We start from the raw sequence: 20842 nt of genomic DNA, 5'->3' as shown, positions 1-20842 counted from the left end.
ATAAATAAATAAATAAATAAATATTAAAAAAAAAAAAGATCCAAGCTCAGGTTTTGCATTCGCTGCTGTGTCCCCAGCCCCCACCGCGTTGAATTTTAAGAATGAAACATTGAGAGCAGGGAGGTTTCAGTCCCCAGTGTGCTCCTCATTGCCTAGAAGACTCTGAGAGAGTTACTGTAAACCCGTGAACATCTTCACAGGACAGATGTGTGAGGATTCCGACTTCTGTCACACCCAGCTCTTAGCGTCTTTTAAAAAACGTGTGTTGCCTTGCAAGATGACAGCCATGATTTTTGTGAGCAGGTGGAATTGGGCAGTGGAATGGGAAGCTATCCTGTGGGAATCGTGGAGAAATGATGAGTTTCAGACAGAATGAAGCTGTGTGGAGGCCTCCAACTGAAGTTTAGAAACATTGTAGAAGCCAAGCTGCTGAAAAGCCGGCGGCCATGTCGCCATGTCGCTTGTGTCCCTGCCAAACCAAAACCACCGCCTCTAACTGAAACTGTACGTCAGGGTTGCAGGTCGCAGAGGCTAGCTAGCTACAGCAGGAGGCCTGCTTTTGGGGGAGACCTGTGCTGGTGGGGTACCAGGCTAAGGGGTGTGCCCCACCACCCCCACCTGCACTGAACTCCCTGCCATCTGCTAAGCTCGCTCCGGCCAGAGCCAGGCCACGTTCAGTCATCTGGACGCCTCCCAGCCAGCAGCTCCTTGTCCTGCCACACTGCCTCCATCGGCACCCTGGGCCCCTCTTCCTACGTAGGACTCCTCCTCACACACCAATCCCTTGACCTGTGTTGGGCCTGGAACCTCACCCCTTGTGTTTCACAGGGGCCCACCCTCACTTGGGCAGTCAAATCAGTGTCTTCTAGCTTTATTCCTTGCTGTTGCCTGTGAGAGGTGGGTCTAGCCCATAATAGGCTTCCAGTAGGGGGTGCAGCAGACCATCCTGGCTTCTGTAGAAGCTGTCCCTCCGAGGTCTCTCTGGGCCTCTGTGTTACCACACTGATAGAGCATCAGTCCTTATCATTCCGAATTCGAGTAATTTTGACACTGGGGACAACTTCCTCCTTCCTGCGGAAAGCACTCTTCTCTTTGTTTCTTTGATCCGCAGTCAATCTTGCCGCTGTCCTGCAGCAGCTACGCTGTGCCACCCTCTGGAACTTAGCGCGTTCACTGCGCTGACTGTGTGCCGTTAGCTGCTGAGGTCAGAGCAGCTGCAGGGGTGGTGGGAATTGACCCTCCTTCAGATGTCTGTGGAATTAGCAGTGACATCATTCGCCGGTAGGTTAAACATGGAACTTGAAGGCAAGAGGCTGGGCTGAGTCCTTGGGGTTATGGCTTGACTAAGCCAGAGTGGAGTTTATGTTCGCTTCTCCTCAGCCCTCCCCCACCCCAGGGACCTTTTTCAGTGCAATGGGCCCTCCTCTAGAGTGGCCCCTCTGCTCTGAGTTCCTCAGAGCTTACCCCACCCTCATGGTTGCTACCATGCCCGTGTCAGGCCCAGATCTCCTGAACATGTGGTTACTTCCACAGGCTTTGGCTCTGGAGAATGCTGAAGGAGGAAGACGCGGGAGCAAGGCGACCCTGAAGGAGTCACCAGCCATCTTAATCCTGAAACAGGTAGGCATCTTCTCCCTTCTCCCTGTCTCTGCAGTCAGATCATGAGATGGCAAGGGGTTCCGTGGTGATTTGTTTAACTAGTGTTGTGGAAAATGTCCCAGGAGGGCAGACAGACTGCTGCGGCCCTAGACTCCCACAGGTTTTTGGGAAACTGTCTCTAGGAAATGGTCAGTGGGTGCACACGTGGGGTTTCAGCATCGTCTGGGGTGAGTAGTGGGGATCCAGCCTTGTGTGTCTTTTCATGGCTGTAAACGTCTGGGGGTGAAGGGATTGTCTGTGAGAGAGCCTGGGGTGCCCAGAAGGCACTGTGCTGACCAGGGATGTGTCAAAGTGGTTCTGAGGGGTGATCTGTAAAAGTTTATTTTATTTTTAATTATGTGAAAATGTGTGTGTCTGTGTGTGGATTTTTGCACATGGTTGCAGTGCCCATGGATGCCAGAAGAGGGCGTTGGGTCCTCTAGAGCTGGAGTTATGGTCAGCTGGGATGTAGTGCTAAGAGCCCAACTCTGGTCTTCTGCAAGAACAGTCAGTGTGTGCTCTTAATTGCTAAGCCACCTCTCCATTCCCTGGTGTTAAATAATGAATGTCAACTCCATGCTAAGTAGAGTGAACTTGGAGACACACTTCTGTGAATGCCTGTCGGGCTCTTCCCAAGAAGTTAACTGAAAAGGGGAGGTTCATCTTGAGTGTGGATGGTGCTGTCCCGTGAGCTGTGTACCAGGGTGAATCAAAAGAAGAAAAAGAGGGATGAGGGACATGACAGCTCCATCTTGACACTTGAGTGATGGAGGCGGGAGGATCAGGAGCTCAAGGTCATCTTCAACTTCATCTTGAGTTCAAGACCGGCTTGGACTATATGAGACCCTTTCTGAGTTGGGGAAATCAAGAGGGAGAGAGGAGCTTCAGAATTTGTTGGGTTCTGCTTTCTGACTGGGCACACAGCGTGCCTGCCCAACTACCTCTGCTTCCTGAAGCAGGAGTCCCAGAAGGCCTGAGGTTTCCCGTGTTGTCAGCTCTGGCCCATGAGCAATTCTCATCCTTTTCTCCCTCTAGAAAATAGGCACATGGCTACAGTTCTCTGCCAAGACTTCCACAGCAGCTGCCAGAAGTGCCCACAGACGGGTGGGTGTGTAAACAGAGCCTCCACTTTGGAAGATTCCTCTTTTGATTTTCTGTGTATAGGTATTTTGGCTGCTTGTATCTGTGTGTGCCACATGCATACCTAGTGCCTGAGGAGATCAGAAGAGGGCATTAGATCCCCTGGAACTGGAGTTACGGATGGGTGTGAGCCACCGTGTGTGTGTGATGGGAACCAAACCCAGGTCCTCTGCAGGAGCAGCCAGTGCCCTTAACCTCTGAGCCGTCTCTCCAGCGCCACCTTTAACTTTTAGATAAAAGCCTGGTGTGGCAAGAGATGGTTCTTTAACACACCCTCAGTGGCAGGCTTTTTGTTTTGTTGTTTTTTTATTAGAGACAAGATCCATGTAGCTCAAGCTGCATCAACTTCCCGATATAGCCAAGATGCCCATTCCGTTCCAGTCTTCCTTCCTCTACCTGCCCAGTGCTGGCATCACAGGCATATACCATGCCAACACACCTAGTTGTTGTGGTACTGGGGATCAAACCAGGGATTTGCGCTTGTTAGGGGATCATCTGTATCTGTCAGCTGAGTGAGACCCCGTAGGTGTTCCTTCATGGACTTAGTTATATTATTTCTTTTTTGCTGTGCCTGATTTTGATTGATTTTTCAAGCCGTTGTGTCTAGGGGTTCTATCGTGGAGCAAGTGGATGATGGAGACACTCTGCTGGAAGGACTGACTGTTTATAATGGTGCGATAGCACGGCGAGGAAAACCCAGTAAGGGAGGCTTGAGGTTTTCCTCGACAGCAGGGGCACAGAGCTGTTCCCATACCTGCTTCAAAAGGAAGAGAGTGCAGAGGGTCTGAATGGGAAATCACCTGGACAAAGGGCTCCAGAAGCGGGATGCAGACAGCCTACAGGAAAGAACCAGGATAACACCATCTGACATGGGCTCCCCCACTGTCAGCATCTCCCTCCCATCAGCTTCTCACCAAGACCAGATAGCCTACGGGTTAGAGCTGAGGAACTGGTGGAGGGGGACTTCAGTAGCAGGTGGGAAGTGCCTAACAGGGCTGGAGGGTGCTGGTCTCCTGGGCTGTTTCTGTTTTAGTATCAAAACAGTGCATGCTCTGAGGCCCTGGATTCCGTATCCAGCACCAATGCAGAAGAAGATTTTTATGCTTGAGTGAGTGGAACTGTATCATTAGGTCAGCAATGTGGACTGTTTACTGGAAGGTCTGGGAAGAGCAATAAAAATCTTGTTCTTTTTTTTTTTTTTTTTTTTTTTTTTTTTTTTTTGGTTTTTTAGAGACAGGGTTTCTCTGTGGTTTTGGAGCCTGTCCTGGAACTAGCTCTTGTAGACCAGGCTGGTCTCAAACTCACAGAGATCCGCCTGCCTCTGCCTCCCGAGTGCTGGGATTAAAGGCGTGCGCCACCACCGCCCTGCAAAAATCTTGTTCTTTTTCAGAGTTTTTTTTTTTTTTAAAAAAAGACTCAGGCAAGCCAGATGCAGTGACGCATGCCTTTAATCCCAGCACTCAGGAGGCAGAGGCAAGATGATCTCTGTGATTTCCAGCCCTGCCTGGTCTCCACAGTGAGTTCTGAGACAGCCAGGGCTACGTAGTGAGACCCAGTCTCTAAAAAACAAAAAGGAAAACAAAAGAAAACAGAATAACAAAGGAAGCCTGGCACAAGCCACCCACCCACCCCTTCTCTGAAAAGGTACCTGTTGTGCATTTCCCCGCCTGAACCAGCTGAGAAACACTGAAAACAAAAATCTGAGCAAGAGCAGGGGCGGGGCAGGGCGGCGGGGTGGAGTCAGCACTGGCGCTTGACACCCCCCCCCCATTGTCCTCCTACCTGCCTGGCAAGCACAGGCCCCGCTCCCTGGCCAGAAAGTATTTTAATAGCGTGGTTGTAGGCAGAATCCTCGCAGGAAGCTCTCATTGGCAGCAGGTAACGTCTGGTTTTAGGATGCAAGTCTGAGGATGCAGGATCGTCAATCTAGTGAGCTAACTATGCCTTCTTCAATCCCCTTTAATTTCTAATTTGCTAATTCAACCTTTTTATGGCCGGCGTAAACACTGAGCTCAGAAATCTGGGTTGGTGAAGATTAAATGGCTGTAATGAAGCCTCTCATTTGTAACCACATCCATAAAATGGGAGGAAGAATAGCAACCGCTTCACCGAGGCAGTCCAATCGAGTGCTCCGCTCAGTGCTGGCCCAATAAATGTTGCTTTTATTAGTGTCATATATCTCAGAGTGTGTCACCTCCGTGCGTTCCTGTGCATCTTTAATCCAGCCAATTAACTCTCTTCACTACAAATAAATCGTCTGCCCCATTTAGTTAGGTCTCTTAGGGATAAGGTAAATAAACATACTGAAATATTTAATGTTTATGGATTTTTTAAGTTGAAGTATTTTTATTAGAATTTATTTGGGAAGGACATTAATATAGGGAAGTTTAAGTGACTTAACTTTTAAGTTATAAGAGTGTGTAAACCTCATAGCAATGAGTCTGTATGTTCCCCTGAAAACTCTTTAGCTACTCATAGCCCAAGGTCACCTGCCCCAGGTACTCATGGCCCAAGGTCACCTTCCCCAGCAGATTTCTCTTTGCTCTGTTTTGAGGATCCAGAAGGTGACCTTTCTTAGCTTTGGTTTTCCAGAGTAACCACACAGCTGGGCTTTCCTGATTGGTCAGATTTTGGGACCACCTGAACTGAGCGATGGCTTAGTTTTCTGGTTGCTGTGATAAAAGACCGGACACAGCCCGTGTAAGGCAGAAAGGATTTTAATTTGGCTCGCAGGGAAGGTGTGGCAGAACTCATGGCCGTGGGAACATGTGAATGGTGGACCAGGGGCAGAAACAACCGTCAAGGCCCATGTCTAGTGACCTACTTCCACCCACTAGGTCCACCTCCTAGAGATTCCACTTCAAAGTACTGCCACAAACCCAGTCCTCAGAACATGACCCTGTGGCTGACATCCAGCACTGACATCAGCAGAATTCAGCTGTGCGATGCTGTTGGTCTTACGGGATGGGATGCTGTTGGTCTTATAGGATGCTGTTGGTCTTACGGGATGGGATGCTGTTGGTCTTCTGGGATGCTGTTGGTCTTACGGGATGGGATGCTGTTGGTCTTCTGGGATGCTGTTGGTCTTATAGGATGCTGTTGGTCTTACGGGATGGGATGCTGTTGGTCTTCTGGGATGCTGTTGGTCTTATTCGGGATGCTGTCATCATTTTCCAAGCTAAGACTTTGGTCTTCAGAACTGATGTCAGAATCCTAGAGAATTATAGGACCTTAATTTGCGGTTCCCAGATTAATGAAGAACATAGAGCAGAGGTTTCTCCTTAACTTGATCACTTCAGTCATTTGATGCTGGGAGGGATGGGCTCTATGGGAACGATGATAGGAAAAGGCTTGCAAGTGACCGAGAATCCGCTTCAGAACTATTTACTGCACTGTCCTTGTTTTTTTGGCATCAGATCTTCAAGCTACTCTAGGGATGGGTGCTGCCTGAAAGCGTTTCGGGGAACCACCTGGAGCTGGGGAGTTACCTGTGCACTGCAAACGGGAAAAGATGATGCTTTTTGAAACCTTGCTTAGAGACCAGTTCTCTATCATCAGGTCTCGGTTGAATTTAAAGGTTAAAGTTGTGGGGAAATTCACTCCCCACAAGTGTTTTTGATAAATCCCATTCATTTTTGAGAGGAGACATTCTCTCTCCAGACATTAACTTAGAATGCTTAGTTTACGGTGCTATCAGGGGAAGGAAGAGTCCTGAAGTGCCTAAGTAGTCGAATGAAAGGATGTGCCAACATTTCCTCCCAAATGTGATTTTGAAACAAGAAATTGTTTTGGCCTTCAGTTTTATGGTGTGATAGTGTGTGTGTGTGTGTGTGTGTGTGTGTTTACACTCAGACGAGTTTTATTTGAGGGCCCCAGAAAGGAAGAGACACGGCGACTGCAATAAACAACAGTGTCCAGCAGGCAGTTGCAGGTCCAGGTGAGCTCCTGTAGCTAAGCTGCCCATCAGGAGGTCTGGGAGATGGCTCAGTGGGGAAAGCGCTCACCAGCTCAGCGTGAGGACCTGAGTTTGACTTCCCAGCACCTGGGTGTAAAAGCCAGATGCTGTAGTGCCTGTCTATAATCCCAGAGCTCCTAAGGCATGCTGGGAGGTGGAGGTAGGATTCTCCCCAGAAGCGCATGGACCAGGTAGCCTGGTGTACATAGCACCTATGAGACCCTGTCTTACATAAGGTGAGAAGTGAGGAACAATCCCTAAAGATGTGCTCTGACCTCCACACAGGCTTCATGGCATCATGGCGTGCTCGTTTGCATCCCAAAACCCTGTACTTGGCAGAAAAGGAGAGGGAGGGAGGGAGAAAGGGAGAGGGAGGGAGGGAGGGAGGGAGGGAGGGAGGGAGGGAGGGAGGGAGGGAGAGAGAGAGAGAGAGAGAGAGAGGCTGTACTATTTTGGTAGCTTCCAAGGGGTAACTTAAAAAAGAAAGAAAGAAAGAAAGAAAGAAAGAAAGAAAGAAAGAAAGAAAGAAAGAAAGAAAGAAAGGCGTGTGTGTGTTCATGTGTGTACATGGTATGGAGGCCAGAGGTTAATATCATGTGCCTTCCCATATTGCTTTCCACCTCGTTTTTTGAAATAGGGTCTGTTACTGAGCCTGGAGCCCACTGATTCGGCAAGACTGCCTGGCCAGTGAGCTTTGAGGACCCTCCTGTCTCCACTACCCCAGTTCTGGGATGGCAGTACAGCTATGCCCTGCTTCTCATATGGGTGCTGAGGATTTGAACTCGGGTCCTTATTCATATGCCATCGGAGCCGTCTATCCAGCCCTTGTGTGACTGTGTAGGAATGATATCTTTTAGAATCATTAGAAATCTCCAAGCGGGGCCAGCAAGATGGAATGTAGGTGCTTAATGCCAAGTCTGATGGCCTGAGTTCGATCTCTAGGACCAGATGGTGGAAGGAGAGAACTGACTACCTGAGCATTGCTCTCTGGCTTCCCCATGTGCACTGTGGCAATAAATAAATGAATAAATGTGAAAAAAACAAACAACAGAAAGCTCCAAGCAGTGGCAGCTGGGAGAGGGTGTGGGTGCTGTATTGCTTGGGGTGAAGGTGCTGGCTATGCAAGAATGAAGACCTGAGTTCAGATCCCCAGAACCCATGTAAAATTTCAGGCATGCTTGATGACCCATGCACACACCTTCACATGTTCACTCCCATGACCTGTACAACACACAAACATGAAAAAGGAAAACCAGTCCCCAAGCATCTACTAGTGACAGCAAGAGCAGACGTGGCCGTGTTCTTCCTTCTGCTTTGACACGCACACTCACTTGTCGGGCACCACAAGCACGTCTGCCCTCCAGCTAGGATTATTTCATGTGTGATCATGGCTACTCCCATCCTGTTGATGGGAGAGAAAGGCTGCTGACACAGCCACGCATGCACAGAAGATGGGATGACGTCTCAGGACCCTGAAGCCAGAGTGGGTTTCAGGGATTTTACCTTCGTACTGAACTGACCCATGGCTAACACTCTGAGTGGCCACAGATGTGTTTAGTGCCCATTGGCACACTCCCATCCACAGTGATTGCCTGGCATATCACCGTGATGGCCAGCTGTCACGGTCCACTCAACATGACCTAGAATCCCTTGGGAAGAGAGTCTCAGCGAGGGGCTGTGTGTATTGGTTCAGCCTGTGGAGATGGCTATGGGGAACGGGCCAAGTTGAATGACATGGGAAGACTCAGCCCACCCGGGGTGGCACTATTCCCTAGGCAAGGGGTCTTAGCTGTATAAACATAGAGAACTCCAGCTGAGCACGGACCTGCAGTTGCCTTGACTGTGGACATGATGCGACTTGCTGGCTTAAGTGCCTGCCTCTGCGGTGAGCTGCAACCTGGATCCGGATTGTAAGATAGAATGCTTTTTTTTTGAGGTTGGGAAACCCAATGTCAAGGCGCCTACAAAGAATGTTTCCCCCTCTGTAGTATCTTAGCTCATGGGTGACTCAATGATCTCTTCCCTGGTCACTCTCAGAGAAAGGAAGCCTTGCGGTGCCATTATCTTCCTCATGGGCACTAATCCAATCACAGGGGCCCTCCTCATTATCTAAATCTAATTAACTACGGAGGTCCTGCCTCCCAGTGCCTTCTTGTTGAGGTTTAGAGTTTTGGCATATGAACATGGAAGAGATAAAAATTCAGTCTCTAATCGTGACTCTTCTTTGTGTGCCCCTACGTGTCCTCAAGGCCGCTGGTCAGTAGAAAACCTGGAGGGCCATGTCTCCCATGCTGTGGAAGAGGGGTGTGTTGTGCAGCCGCAATGGCCCAGGGAATGGAAGGTTGGAAGACCTTTGTACAGATGCAGAGGACTGCTGGGCACCTTCCTTATTTACCTAAACCTTAGGTTCCCTAGTTGCTGGAGGTGTGTTTGACAAACTCAGTCAGCCTCCATGAAAGCTGGGTGGTGCAATGCTTGGTATTTATTCTCTGACCCTCCCTCCTGTGTTGTGTCCCCTAAAAGGGAAACTCTTGGGAGCCAAACCTAGGAAAATGATTTCTTAACACTCCTTCTTTTGGGGCATTTACTCTTGGTTATTGGGAGAAGGGGAAACAGGGAGTTGAAACAAAACCATTTCATTAAAAAAGATGGTTTTAAAAAAGATGGTTTGAGCCGGGCGATGGTGGCGCACGCCTTTAATCCCAGCACTCGGGAGGCAGAGGCAGGCGGATCTTGTTAATGTGTGTGTGTGCGTGTGTATGTGCGCACGCACGTGTGTGTATGTGTGTGCAAGTGCACTCATAGTGTCCTTGGAGGCAGCAGAGGGAACTGAATCCCCTGGAGCTGGAGTTTCAGGAAGCTGTGAGCTTCCCTGTGGGGGTGCTCCAAGAGTGCCGTGCCCTGAACTGTTGGACCATCTCTGAAGCCCATTGCTTTAAACGTGTCCAAACATAGTGATAGCTATAAGGACCCATACCAAACACATACACACACATGCTATAACACACACACACACAGCAGTGCCAGGCAGAGTACTTTACAACTTGAAAAGGCCTTTCAAACCCCTTCAGATTCTTAAGAAACAGATCATCCTATGTTATATAAGCTGTTCTGACTTTACAGGGGAAAAATGGAAACTCCCCTCCCCCCAAGCAAACATGACCCTGATATCAAAACTATCAAGTCCCCAGGAGAAACTGCTGTACCATCTCACTTTAGAATGTGAGGATCTTAGATAAAATTCTAGCAAGTAGATTTCAGCGGTGAAATACGTGTGTGTGTGTGTTTTGTGCTGTAGCCTGCGAGACTCTATCCCCGAAATGCTGGACTAATGTTGTGTGTGTTTATTTCCATGTTTTTCACTTAAATTGTTTAGATAAAAGGTAGACCAAGTTCATCAATCTAATAGCATTTTATTTTTGTCATGTTTATATATTTATGTGGGGGGGCGGCGCGTGCCTGCCAAGGGATGTGTGTGGAGGTCAGAGGACACCCTGCAGGGGTCAGTTCTCTCCTCACCCCGTGGGAGCCTCACGGGCTGAATTCAGTTGGTGCAGTTTAGTGGCAGGTGCTTTTTCCCTCTGAGCCATCTCCCAGCCCATACTTTCAATCATCTGAACTTCAAAGTGTTTAAAAAGATTTTTAAAAATTAGTTATATGTAGTTGTGTGTTTCTGTATGTGGGCCTGTGCACACGAGTGAAGGTATCAGGGAGTCAGGTTCTTGGGGTTGCTTGCCACCTAACTTGGATCCTCTGCAGGGGCAGTCTGTGCTCCCAACCACTCTGTCTCTGCAGCCTTGAGCTACTCACTTATTTGCCAGGGATTGAGCCTTGGGTGCCTGGTGGCTACTATACCCTGAGCTGAGACCCAGCTCAGAAGGAATCTGTGTAAATGAGCACCCTTGGGTGAGAAAGAGGACGGCTGTGGGTGTATTCTCACTGAGGAAATAGTGGAGGGGGCCATTGGCCCGTGGGGTCAGAGCAGCACTGGAACTTGTAAGCACTTTTCTTTACGTTTTAGCAGACACAGATTCAGAAAACAGTTCCCTGGAGAATAAATACTGTCAGGAAAATGAGAGCCCATTGAGGTGCACACCTTTAACCCTGGCACTCGGGAGGCAGAGGCAGGAGGGTCTCTGAGTTGATGCCCAGCCTTATCTACATAGTGAGTTCTGAGTCAACCAGAGTGACACAGTGAGACCCTATGGTATTCCTCAGGTTTTGTAGAGGAACAGAACTGATAGATGAATATATACGGGGTTTATTGCTGTGGTTTATTGCAGATAGCTGTGGTCCAGCTATCCAATGGCTGTCTCCTGACAGAGAGGCCAAGAATCTGGTTATTGCTTAGTCCATGAGGCTGGATGTCTCAGTGGGTCTTCAGCCTACATGGGAATCCCAAATAGGAGGGCCTAATACCATTGAATGGATGTCTCAACAACAGGGTAGATGAGCTTGCCAGGGAGAGAGAGGGCAAGCAGGCACAAGACAAAAGCTTCCTTCATCCACACCCCAGAAAGTGTGACCCAGATTTAAGATGAGTCTTTACACCTCAAACGAGCCATTCAAGAAATTTCCTCACAGGTGTGCCCAGCTGCTTGGGTTTTAGTTGATTCCGGATGTGGTCCAGTCAACAACCAAGATTAGCCATCACACCCTGTCTCAATTACCATCCCTTCCGGATTGCTTAGGTGTAGCTCAAGGAGACTTAAAATCTTAACTAAAAACCCGATTCTAGATGGTGTGATGAAGAGTAAGGACTTGGATATTTCAGAAATTAGTTCCCCAGTTAACTGTCACCCTCCTGAAGGTGTTAGCAGGATGCTTTTAGGCTTCCCAAGATGGTGCTAAGTCTGCCTGGGGAAGTAAGTCCCTGAGAATGTCAAGGGAGATGCTGACATGGTTTGGGGGGACAGTTAGATTTAATAGCCGTCAAACTCTATAGCGCTGCTGGACTTTTAAATGCAGTGTGTGGGGCTGGGGAGATAATGGATTAGTGGGTGACGTGCTTCCTGCAGACATGATGTGGAGCTGTCCCTGGAAGAGTTGGATGTGGCCATACATCTGTGACCTGAGAGATGGAGACAGTGGGTCCTGGAGGCTCACAGACTGGTCCACCTAGCTGAAGCGGCACGCTACAGGCTCAGTGAGAGACCCTGTCTCAAAATATAAGGGGGCGAGCTATAGAGAAAGACACCCAACACCCACTCTTGTCACAGGTACGCACCTGTGCACACACACATGCACACACACATACACACACACACTCTCTCTCGCACACAATCTCTCTCACGCACAACACCTGCTCTCTCTCTTACACACACTCTCTCTCTCACACACACGCGCGCACACTCTCACGCACACACACATACCTGCATGCACACATACTTTCTTGTACACACACAGAGAGAGAGAGAGTCATATACTTTTTAATCAAGAAAAAGTGAAACCCAATCTGAAACCTTTCTAATTAAAATGCTACAGTGCCCCTGTAACAGGGAGAACGGATGAGGTAGATGATTCTGAAATAGACCCTTGTGTAAATAATTTAATAAATTACAAAGCAGCCATTGAAAATCAATAGATTATTCAATAAATAATTTGGATACCTTGTTAGCAATTTGCAAGACATCATCTTGGCTTCACAAAAATGAATTAGAGATGGATCAGACAAAGTGCAACGTTGGAGAGGCATAGAAAAATCTATGGAACTGAATATTCTTAGACACAAAGGAAACATGGTCTAAAAGGAAAAGCTTGGTCAGTCGGGTTACCAGGGGAAAGGCGGCTGATTCCTTCATGTAAACACACTGGAAATAAAGACAGGAAGCGACATGGCAGAATTAATAACTTTGTAACGAGAAATGTTCCAGTTAAAACCAAAGCACAAGGATGTTACTTGGACACAAGGAAAGATAGACAACCAAATGCAACACAAAATACTCAGAGTTGTAATAAAAAGGTGAAAATTAAAACACCAGTAAAATAATGTTTTCATATATTACCGAAAATGCCTCTTTTTAAAAAGATTTCATTTATTTTATATGTGTATACCTGAAGATGTGTGCACAATCTGTGTGCACATACTCTTAGAAGCCACAAGAGGGTGTCGGTATGTAGAGTTAGAGTGACATGTGGTTGTGAGTCACCTGATGTGGATGCTTGAAAGCAAACCCAGGTCTTCTGCAAAAGCGGTAAGTGCTCTTTATTAGTTAGGGTTCTCCAAAGTAACAGAACTTACAGAATGAATCTGTTTGTCTGTCAGTCATCTATTGACACACACACATGTCTGTATACATACAGATTAGATAAATAGATAGATAGATGATAGATAGATGACAGATAGATAGATAGGTAGATAGATGATAGATAGATAACAGATAGATAGATAGATAGATAGATAGATAGATAGATAGATAGATAGATAGATAGATAGATAGATAGATAGATAGATAGAGGGATTTATTAGAATGACTGACAGGCTGTGGTTTAGCTACTTCAGCAATGGCTGCCTATGTTTGGAAGGCCCAATCATCTAGAAGTTGTTCAGTTCATTAGGCTGGATGTCTTTTGAGGTCCTTTGGGGTCCAGCCCCAAGATCCTCTTCAGAGTTCAGATTGGATGCTACAGTAAGCAAAGGGAACTTTTTTCTTAGGGCATCTGAGGGAAATGAGCTCTCTCACACTGTGCTTTTCCAAATCAATCTCTATTTTTTTGTTTGTTTCTGTGCTAATTCTCCTGTCCTGGTTCTAATTCCTCCCAGTTTCTTCCCCTCCAGCCTAAAAACTGTCTCCATACAGGAGCCTTGAAGCAATAAAAAAAATTACAAGAATTGCCTCTCATTGGTCAAAAGCACATTCCTCGGGTAAGTGATAAGTAGCTGAACCATTTGCCATGGCAACACAAGGCTCCAAGGTTGCAGGAGTAAGACCATGATCAGACAGGGGACAGAGTGCCCAGTGACAAACTTCGAGACATAGGTCTTTCATCAGCAGAGTTGGCAAGCGAAGTATTGGCATGCTTTCCTTAGGGGGCTTTGTGTAGCAAACTAAGTGAACATCGGCGACTCTGACCTCGTACAAAGTTTTAAACTTATGATCTGTTTACGAAAAGCCTTAAGTCCAGTTTGAACTTGCTCTGAGGTGAAAGTGAGCTAATGGTGTGCAGTTAGTCTGAGCCAAAGGAACAAAGCAGTCTGTCCCTCGAGGGACAAATAAATCTAGTAATGAAGCATGTCCTAGTATATTTTCTATATATTAAAATTATATAGCTAAATGAAATTCATCTTCCTGACCACTCACAGATATATGTGCCCATGATTGAGATGTCGTCATGAGATTACATATACACATCACATGAGATTACACACTACAGTGCAGGCATTGGAGAGACACCAAGCTGCCTTAGCAAATGCAAGCAACAGTTGATGGTCCTGCAGGCCTTGCCTGGACAGGATTGGCCTCCATCAGAGAAGTACTCCTCTGGTGGACTGACATCTGAATGATTTTTGCCATGTGCTGTGTATTTCCACAGCCGCTGACAGTGGTCTAAGCTGGTCTTCAGATTATACTGGAACCGCAAAGAAGTAGGCTCTGATGTCAGGGAAGGATTGGACTTGCCAGCAAGGTGAGAGCAAGCAGGGAAGTAACAAAAGCTTCCTTCTTCCATGTCTTTTATATAGGCTTTCAGCAGAAGGTGTGGCCCACAGCACAGATGTGTCTTCCTACCTCAAAGATCTGGATTAAAAGTGGGTCTTCCCACTTCAAATTAAGGAAAAAAAGAAATCCTCACAGGTGTGCCCGTGCCCACGCATTTTGGGGTTTTAGTTCATTCTAGATATAGTCAAGTTGAAAGCCATTACATGCTCTTAGCCACTAAGCCACCTCTCCAGCCCCCCAAATACTTCTTAAATGATTATCTCTGATTCTGGTGGTATTTCGGTATAGGTATTAAAACCTATATGATTCATCCATATTTCTTTGATGTATGTGTTTGTGACACCTGTGCTCTCTGCACGTCTGTATGCACACACACGGGCCATAACAGGATGTCAGGTGTGCTGGTATCACCCCCTGCCTCGCTCCCTCGAGGCAGAGTCCCTCACTGACCCCGGAGCTAGGCCGGCAAGCTGCTAGCCCAGTGATCCTCCTGTCTCCACTTCCCACCGCTCCTGTGGGCACGGGGATGTGAGTCCGAGTTCTCTTGCTTTTGGAACAACCCTCTCACCCTCAGAGCTGGCCCTTCGGCTTCACACACTTGTATCCCTTGACTGCCGACTCCTCAACTGTCATGGAGGAAAATACGATGGAGGCACTGGCAGTCCAGACAGGGACACCCACATACACACAATGCCCGTCCAGCAGTTGAGCAATTATCAGATAAGATGATTCTCTCTGAGCAATATCATTATTAACAATCACTCTGCAGTGTGACGAGATGGTTAAGTTTTCTGTGTATGATGAGCACGGACAACATGGAACACGCTAAGGAAAGGGGAAAGGTTACGGAACACATGCAATATGATGCTGATGGCGTAAGTCTGGTCGCATGGGGAACTGTTTGTGCAGTGTTTGTGAGCAAACCAGGAAGAAAGTGAAGGGAACGAAGAGACGAGCCCTTCTGGATGGTGGTGGGAGGAGAGAGAAGGATGAGGGAGCATCCCCGCCCTGGAGACGGCCCTAGGGAGTTCTTAATTTCCTTCCTTATGCCGTCCTGGGTACACACATGCATATGCTACTGTGTTTGTTGTGCCCTTTGTGTATGATATAAATATTGTGAATATATTTAGTGTCCACTCAGAATGCTGAGACTGTGTTCATTGATTCGTGCTTGTGTACTCGGGGTGTAGTAAGCAGTGGGTGTTCTGGGCTGACATGATGAATGATTTGGTCTTTCCTTTTCTCCTGTTCCAAAATGTGTGTGTCTATTACAGTTTCTAAAGAAAGAAAGGGAAGCAGGGAAGGAGAGGCCAGAGGCAAGCGGCTTGGAGAGATGGCTCGGCTGTTATGAGCACTGGCTGCTCTTCCGGTAGACCTGAGTTTGCTTCCCTGCACCCACCTGTGTGGGTCACAGCCGCCTGTAGCTCCACTTCCAAGGAGGTCTGACACCCTCTTTTGGCCTCTGTAGGCACCTATACTCATGTGTCTCACAGACACGCAGACACAAACACGCATGTAAGCACATGCGCGCACGTGCGCGCGCACACACACACAATGAATGAATGAATGAATGAAAAGAAAGAAAAGACAGGAAAATTGAGCAGTTGCCATCACAGTAGGCAGGAGGTGATGGCCGGTGGAAAGGGACCATTCATCGCACAAAGAATGGTAGGTTCCACCCCTGAGGAAGGGAAGGTGGGTTTAAAAGGTAAAAAAAAAGCCAACATGGCAGTGTACAGTACCCAGGCTGTGGAGGGAGAAGGAGGTAAAAGTCTAGCCTTGGCTACACAGAGTTGAAGACTGCACAGGATCCTTGTACAGCAATCATCTCACCCACTGAGTGTCTCCTCCCTCCTCCCTCCTGTCTAAGACCCGAGACCCTGCCTAAGACAAAAGGAAAGGAAGTGGGGAGGGAGAGAGGGAGGGAGGGAGGGAGAGAGGGAGGGAGGGAGAGAGGGAGGGAGGTTTGGAAAAGCACCAGCCAAGGCCCTTTTCAGAAAGAGCTCACAGACAGGAGTTTCAATAGTTGATAGGGCAGATGACTTAAGAGGGCCAGCTTTCCCGGGAGCCCCTTCTCTTTGCTGTACTTTATTGTTCTTGCTATAAAAATAATAAGACTGGCCTGAAGTATTCTTAGGAAAATAAAGGGGAGCAGCTGAAGCTCGCAAGATAGAATGAGGTTCAGCTTAGAGGAAAAGTGGGGGGAGGGGACATGAGCTTCTCCAGGAAATGAATGTCACAGGAAAGGGGAGAAGACAGTCTGATCAGTCTGAGACCTGAGTGAACTATCCATGGGGTGGAGATGTACAAAGGCGGGAGGAGCAGCTCGGGGGCGACATGATCGTTGTGCAAGCAGGAGAACCCGAGTGCCCATCTCTAGAAACTGCATTAAAGCTGCGACCCTGCCAGGGAGACGAAGACAACTGGACCCCGAGGGGCTTCCGTGGTCATCCAGCTTAGCCAGGTGCTTAGCTCCAGGGTCAGTGAGAGACCCTGCCTCATACACTAAGGTGGGGAGCAGTGAGGAAAGCGCCTGACGGTGGCCTCTACACGCGTGAACATGTGCATGAACGAGCACACGAATGCATACATGCATGTGTTCATGCACACACACACACACGATTTCTTTTTAAACATGGAAGGAAATTGCAACAGGAAAGAAAAACTAAGGGAGCAGGGGGGAGAAAGAGAGTAATGGAATATATGTGATGTAAGAACAGAGAGAGGCACTGTTTGGGGGTGGCAAGGGAACCAGAGAGAAACGGCAAGGGAAGAGAAGTGAGCAGAATACTGCAGTGGCAGCAATGTGTGGACATATCATAATAAACCCAGTACCTTGTCTGCTAACTTAAAGTTTCCAAAGATTATTAAAAAGAAAAACATAAGTCTTGCCTGAATCCTGATTTAATAGAGCAACCACAGGCACAAAGGGACAGCTTGTGGCTAGAGGTGCTTGCCACCAGGCCAGACCATCTGAGTCCCATCCCAGGCCACATGGAAGAAGAAGAAAATGACTTCTACAAATTGTTCTTCAATCTCCACCTGTATGCACATAGCACAGCCAGTCCATGTGCACTTTCTCATTTCCTTATCATCTGACTGATATTCCATCAGACAAAATCTGGTAACCTTTTCAGCCTCCCGCCCCTGGTATGTGTGTATGCATGTATGTGTGTGTTCGGGTAGCACTAGTTGAGGAAACAGAACTCTGGACTATAGCAGATGCCGATTTCTCAGCACACTTTAGGTGGTTCTGGTTGGTACCACTCTGCTTCCAGAGCATGATTCAGGGACTCAGGCTCTTTCCCCTTTCTAGAACCTAGAAGGTCCTCTGCGTCCACTAAGCAGATGAAGACATGGAGACACGCCACTTTCTGGCCACAGTAGCAATCTTCCAGTCTTACCCAGTGCCTTCTGGCGGGAATAGGCACCATCTAGACACAAGTGGTGCTGGGAGTTGTAGTCCCTGGCTGAGCAGTTGCTTGTATTTCCTGCCCATCTCGCCCAAGCTGCCACCCAATCATCCGTCTAGTGTTTCTTTATGAGATGGATTTGCTTTGTTCAGTTTAAAATTTTAGCTTTGTTTTCAGGTGACTTTCTCTAGATCTTTTCCTAAAACATTGAATCTTGGTGCTAATATTGCTACATGTTAGTATTGAGATGTTATAATTTATTTAAATATTTTCCTACTGTGTGGAGTTAGGCTTTTATTATTATTAACACTGCTTCTATAAATGTCCTCGTGCATAAATTGTGGGCTATGCCTCTGATTACTCCGTTCAGGTAAATTCCAGGGAGTGAGCTTGCTGAGTGATAAGGTTTCGATGCTCATAAACAGCTTGCCCTGCAAGAAGGCAGGCTGATCTACATCTGATCAGTAATGTCTGAGGATTCGAACTTGAGAGTGTTCTCAGCTATCGGGAGTGTTTTGGGATTTTCAGTCTTTGCTAATTTTATAGATGAAAACTATATTGCATTGTTCGAGCTTCGCTTGCTAATGGGCTTGAATGTCTGTAGTGTGCGCATGTGTGTTAGTCGTGCCCCGCCTCATTTTTATTTTGTAGTGTTTTATCCCCTCACCCAACATTTAAGGGAATTTTATGTAGCTCTGTGTATTACGTCAAGATACTGCAGATATTTTATCTAGCTTTTTCCCCCCTTTATAATCTAATTTTCTTAGCTCAAACTGCATTGAGACCCTGAAACATGATGCCACACCCCCTGGCTTTATCCATTAGGGCTAATAGCTTTTCCAAAAGTAATGCAAACTGTTCTTTTTTTTTTCCATCATGTGGTTGGAATGTGCTTAACATCAATTTTCGTGGTCTTGGATTTAAGGCTGATTAGAGTAGTCATTAAGAAAGTGGACTGGGAATGGTGGGACAAGCCCCTGATCTCAGCGTTTGGAATCTGGAAGTGCAAGATCAAACTCAGCCTTGGGTACTTACAAACCTTCAAGGCTAACTTGGCCTATGTGGGACTCAAAAATTACATATATAATGGACTTGACAGAAGGCTAGGGGACGCGCATCTTAAGTTGCCATGGAAATCGTGAGACCAACATCTTGCCATTTCTCAAAAAATTACAGAGGACAGAGATTGACAGATGGGCAGAAAGTGTCTAACAGCTCTATGTCTTGGTTACATGGGTAGCAAGAACATCTCTGACCCTCTACTGCGGGTGTTTCATTGAGATAGGCTGTCACGTAGCTCGGGCTGACCTTGAACTTGGTGTGTAGAAGATGACCTTGTACACCACCCTCCTTGAGTGCTGAGGTTACAGGTGTGTACCAACACAACACCGTGCTTCATGGGAACCAGGGCTTCTTGCATGCCAGGCAAGGACATCTGAGCTCCGTCTCCAGCCCACACATTGTTCGCATACAATCTTACAAAGAGCGCAAGTGCTAGAGACCCACACTGTGCATGGGGTACTGGGTTGCAGCTATGAGAGCAAAGGCAAATCTCTTGTCCATTCAAGGCCTCAGTTTGCTCATCTGCAACCGTCACGAGTGGTTCCAGATGATGTGTTGGGTGTGTGAATTCCAGGCTGCACAGTCATGGTGTCCGGGCATCCTCGCTCACTGCTGGTACCCACCTACTTGGAGGAGAGGTTAGTCCTTCATCTCCCAAGTGACTGTGTAGAAACTAGCGTCTATCTGCTCCAGATAAAACGTGAGCGAGCTATGATGTTCCTCTAATCAGATTAGATGAATCTAACATGGTTTTCCTTTAAATCACAAATACTGCACAACTTTTAATTGCAGTAGCCAAATTAAATTACTCATCCCAAATTAGATTTCTGGCAAACTTAATTTGAACATGAACTCGGTACTGAAGACCCTGAGTAATTTTTAAATATCTGAAATAAATCAGCAGCTCTTGGTATTGTTGCTTGGGTCCCTTCAGCAATTTCCATAAAAGGGAATCAGTAAGCATTTAGAGAATTTATGCAGGCATGGGACTGGGAGAAACTCTTATTTTTCAGCTTATCATTGAAGATCCCTCCCACCCCAAACCTATGACCCTTCTGGTCTTAGGAGATAAGAAGCGAATTGAGGCAAGCCTAGCAATGACTTGTTTTATTGCCCATGATTGCCTTTTTTTCTTCTTGTCTCTGGGTGTCCCAGACCACCCCCATCTCCTTCAGGCAAACCCTTTATGGTTCCACACTGGGGTGTGGTGAGGAGCTAGACAGGCTTACAGCATCCCATTGCTGCGTTTGCAGTTTTTGGGCTCCCTGATAACTGGCCACGGTTGCAAGCAGCAGCAGAGTTGTTGGCTGTGGAGACTGAAGCATGCAGAGGTAGCTCCCTGGGTTAGTCCTTCTCCAGATGCTGTGAGGAAATATCGGATGGGAGCCACTTTAGGAAGGAAGGCTTTCTATTGGCTAGCGGTTGGAAGGTGCAGTCCGCCATGGTGGGAAGCGTGGTGTAGTTGCACCTGGTCATATGGCACCCACAGTCAGAAAGGAGAGAGAGAGAGACAGAGACAGAGACAGAGAGAGAGACAGACACAGAGAGAGACAGACACAGAGAGAGACAGAGAGAGGGGGGGGGAGAGAGGGGGAGAGAGGGGGAGAGAGGTGAAACCATCGCTCATTGTGCTCAGGCCAGGTCCCCAGCCCATGGAGTGGTACTGCCCATATTTAAGAAGGGTCTTCCCATCTCTGTTAACCAAACCTAGGTCATGGCTCACAGGCATTCCCCCAGAGACTTGGTTTTATGGTAATTCTAAATCCCACCAAGTTGCCAATCCACATTAACCCTTGGGTGAGGCTTTATTTGGAGTTTAAACAAGGGGCCCTGACACAGTTCTGCCTTTCACTATTGGTCCCTTCCTGAGGTACGATCTACTAGCCCCTCATTCCAAGATGGTACTCCATCATGCCTCGTCAGTGAGCTTTCTTGACCTCAAGCCCATCAGAGCAAAGAAGGCGGTCACCAGGCTC

At 47.5% G+C, this 20842-nt stretch overlaps 1 protein-coding gene across 18 annotated transcripts in view; it reads left to right on the top strand.

Moving 5' to 3' along the window:
* The window catches only part of Trerf1 (transcriptional regulating factor 1), a 231807-nt gene that overhangs the window by 88184 nt on the left and 122781 nt on the right, over positions 1-20842 (top strand). For all 18 annotated transcript variants that reach the window (XM_057751034.1, XM_057751033.1, XM_057751031.1 and 15 more), the window contains one exon: positions 1534-1620. The gene's annotated coding sequence lies outside the window, so the exon portion shown is untranslated. The remainder of the gene's footprint in view (positions 1-1533; positions 1621-20842) is intronic.

The sequence above is a fragment of the Chionomys nivalis genome, chromosome 19, assembly GCF_950005125.1.
Source record: "Chionomys nivalis chromosome 19, mChiNiv1.1, whole genome shotgun sequence".
Taxonomy (NCBI): Eukaryota; Metazoa; Chordata; class Mammalia; order Rodentia; family Cricetidae; genus Chionomys; species Chionomys nivalis.
Note: the sequence above shows the minus strand (reverse complement) of the source record. Positions and strands in the feature narration are given on the sequence as shown.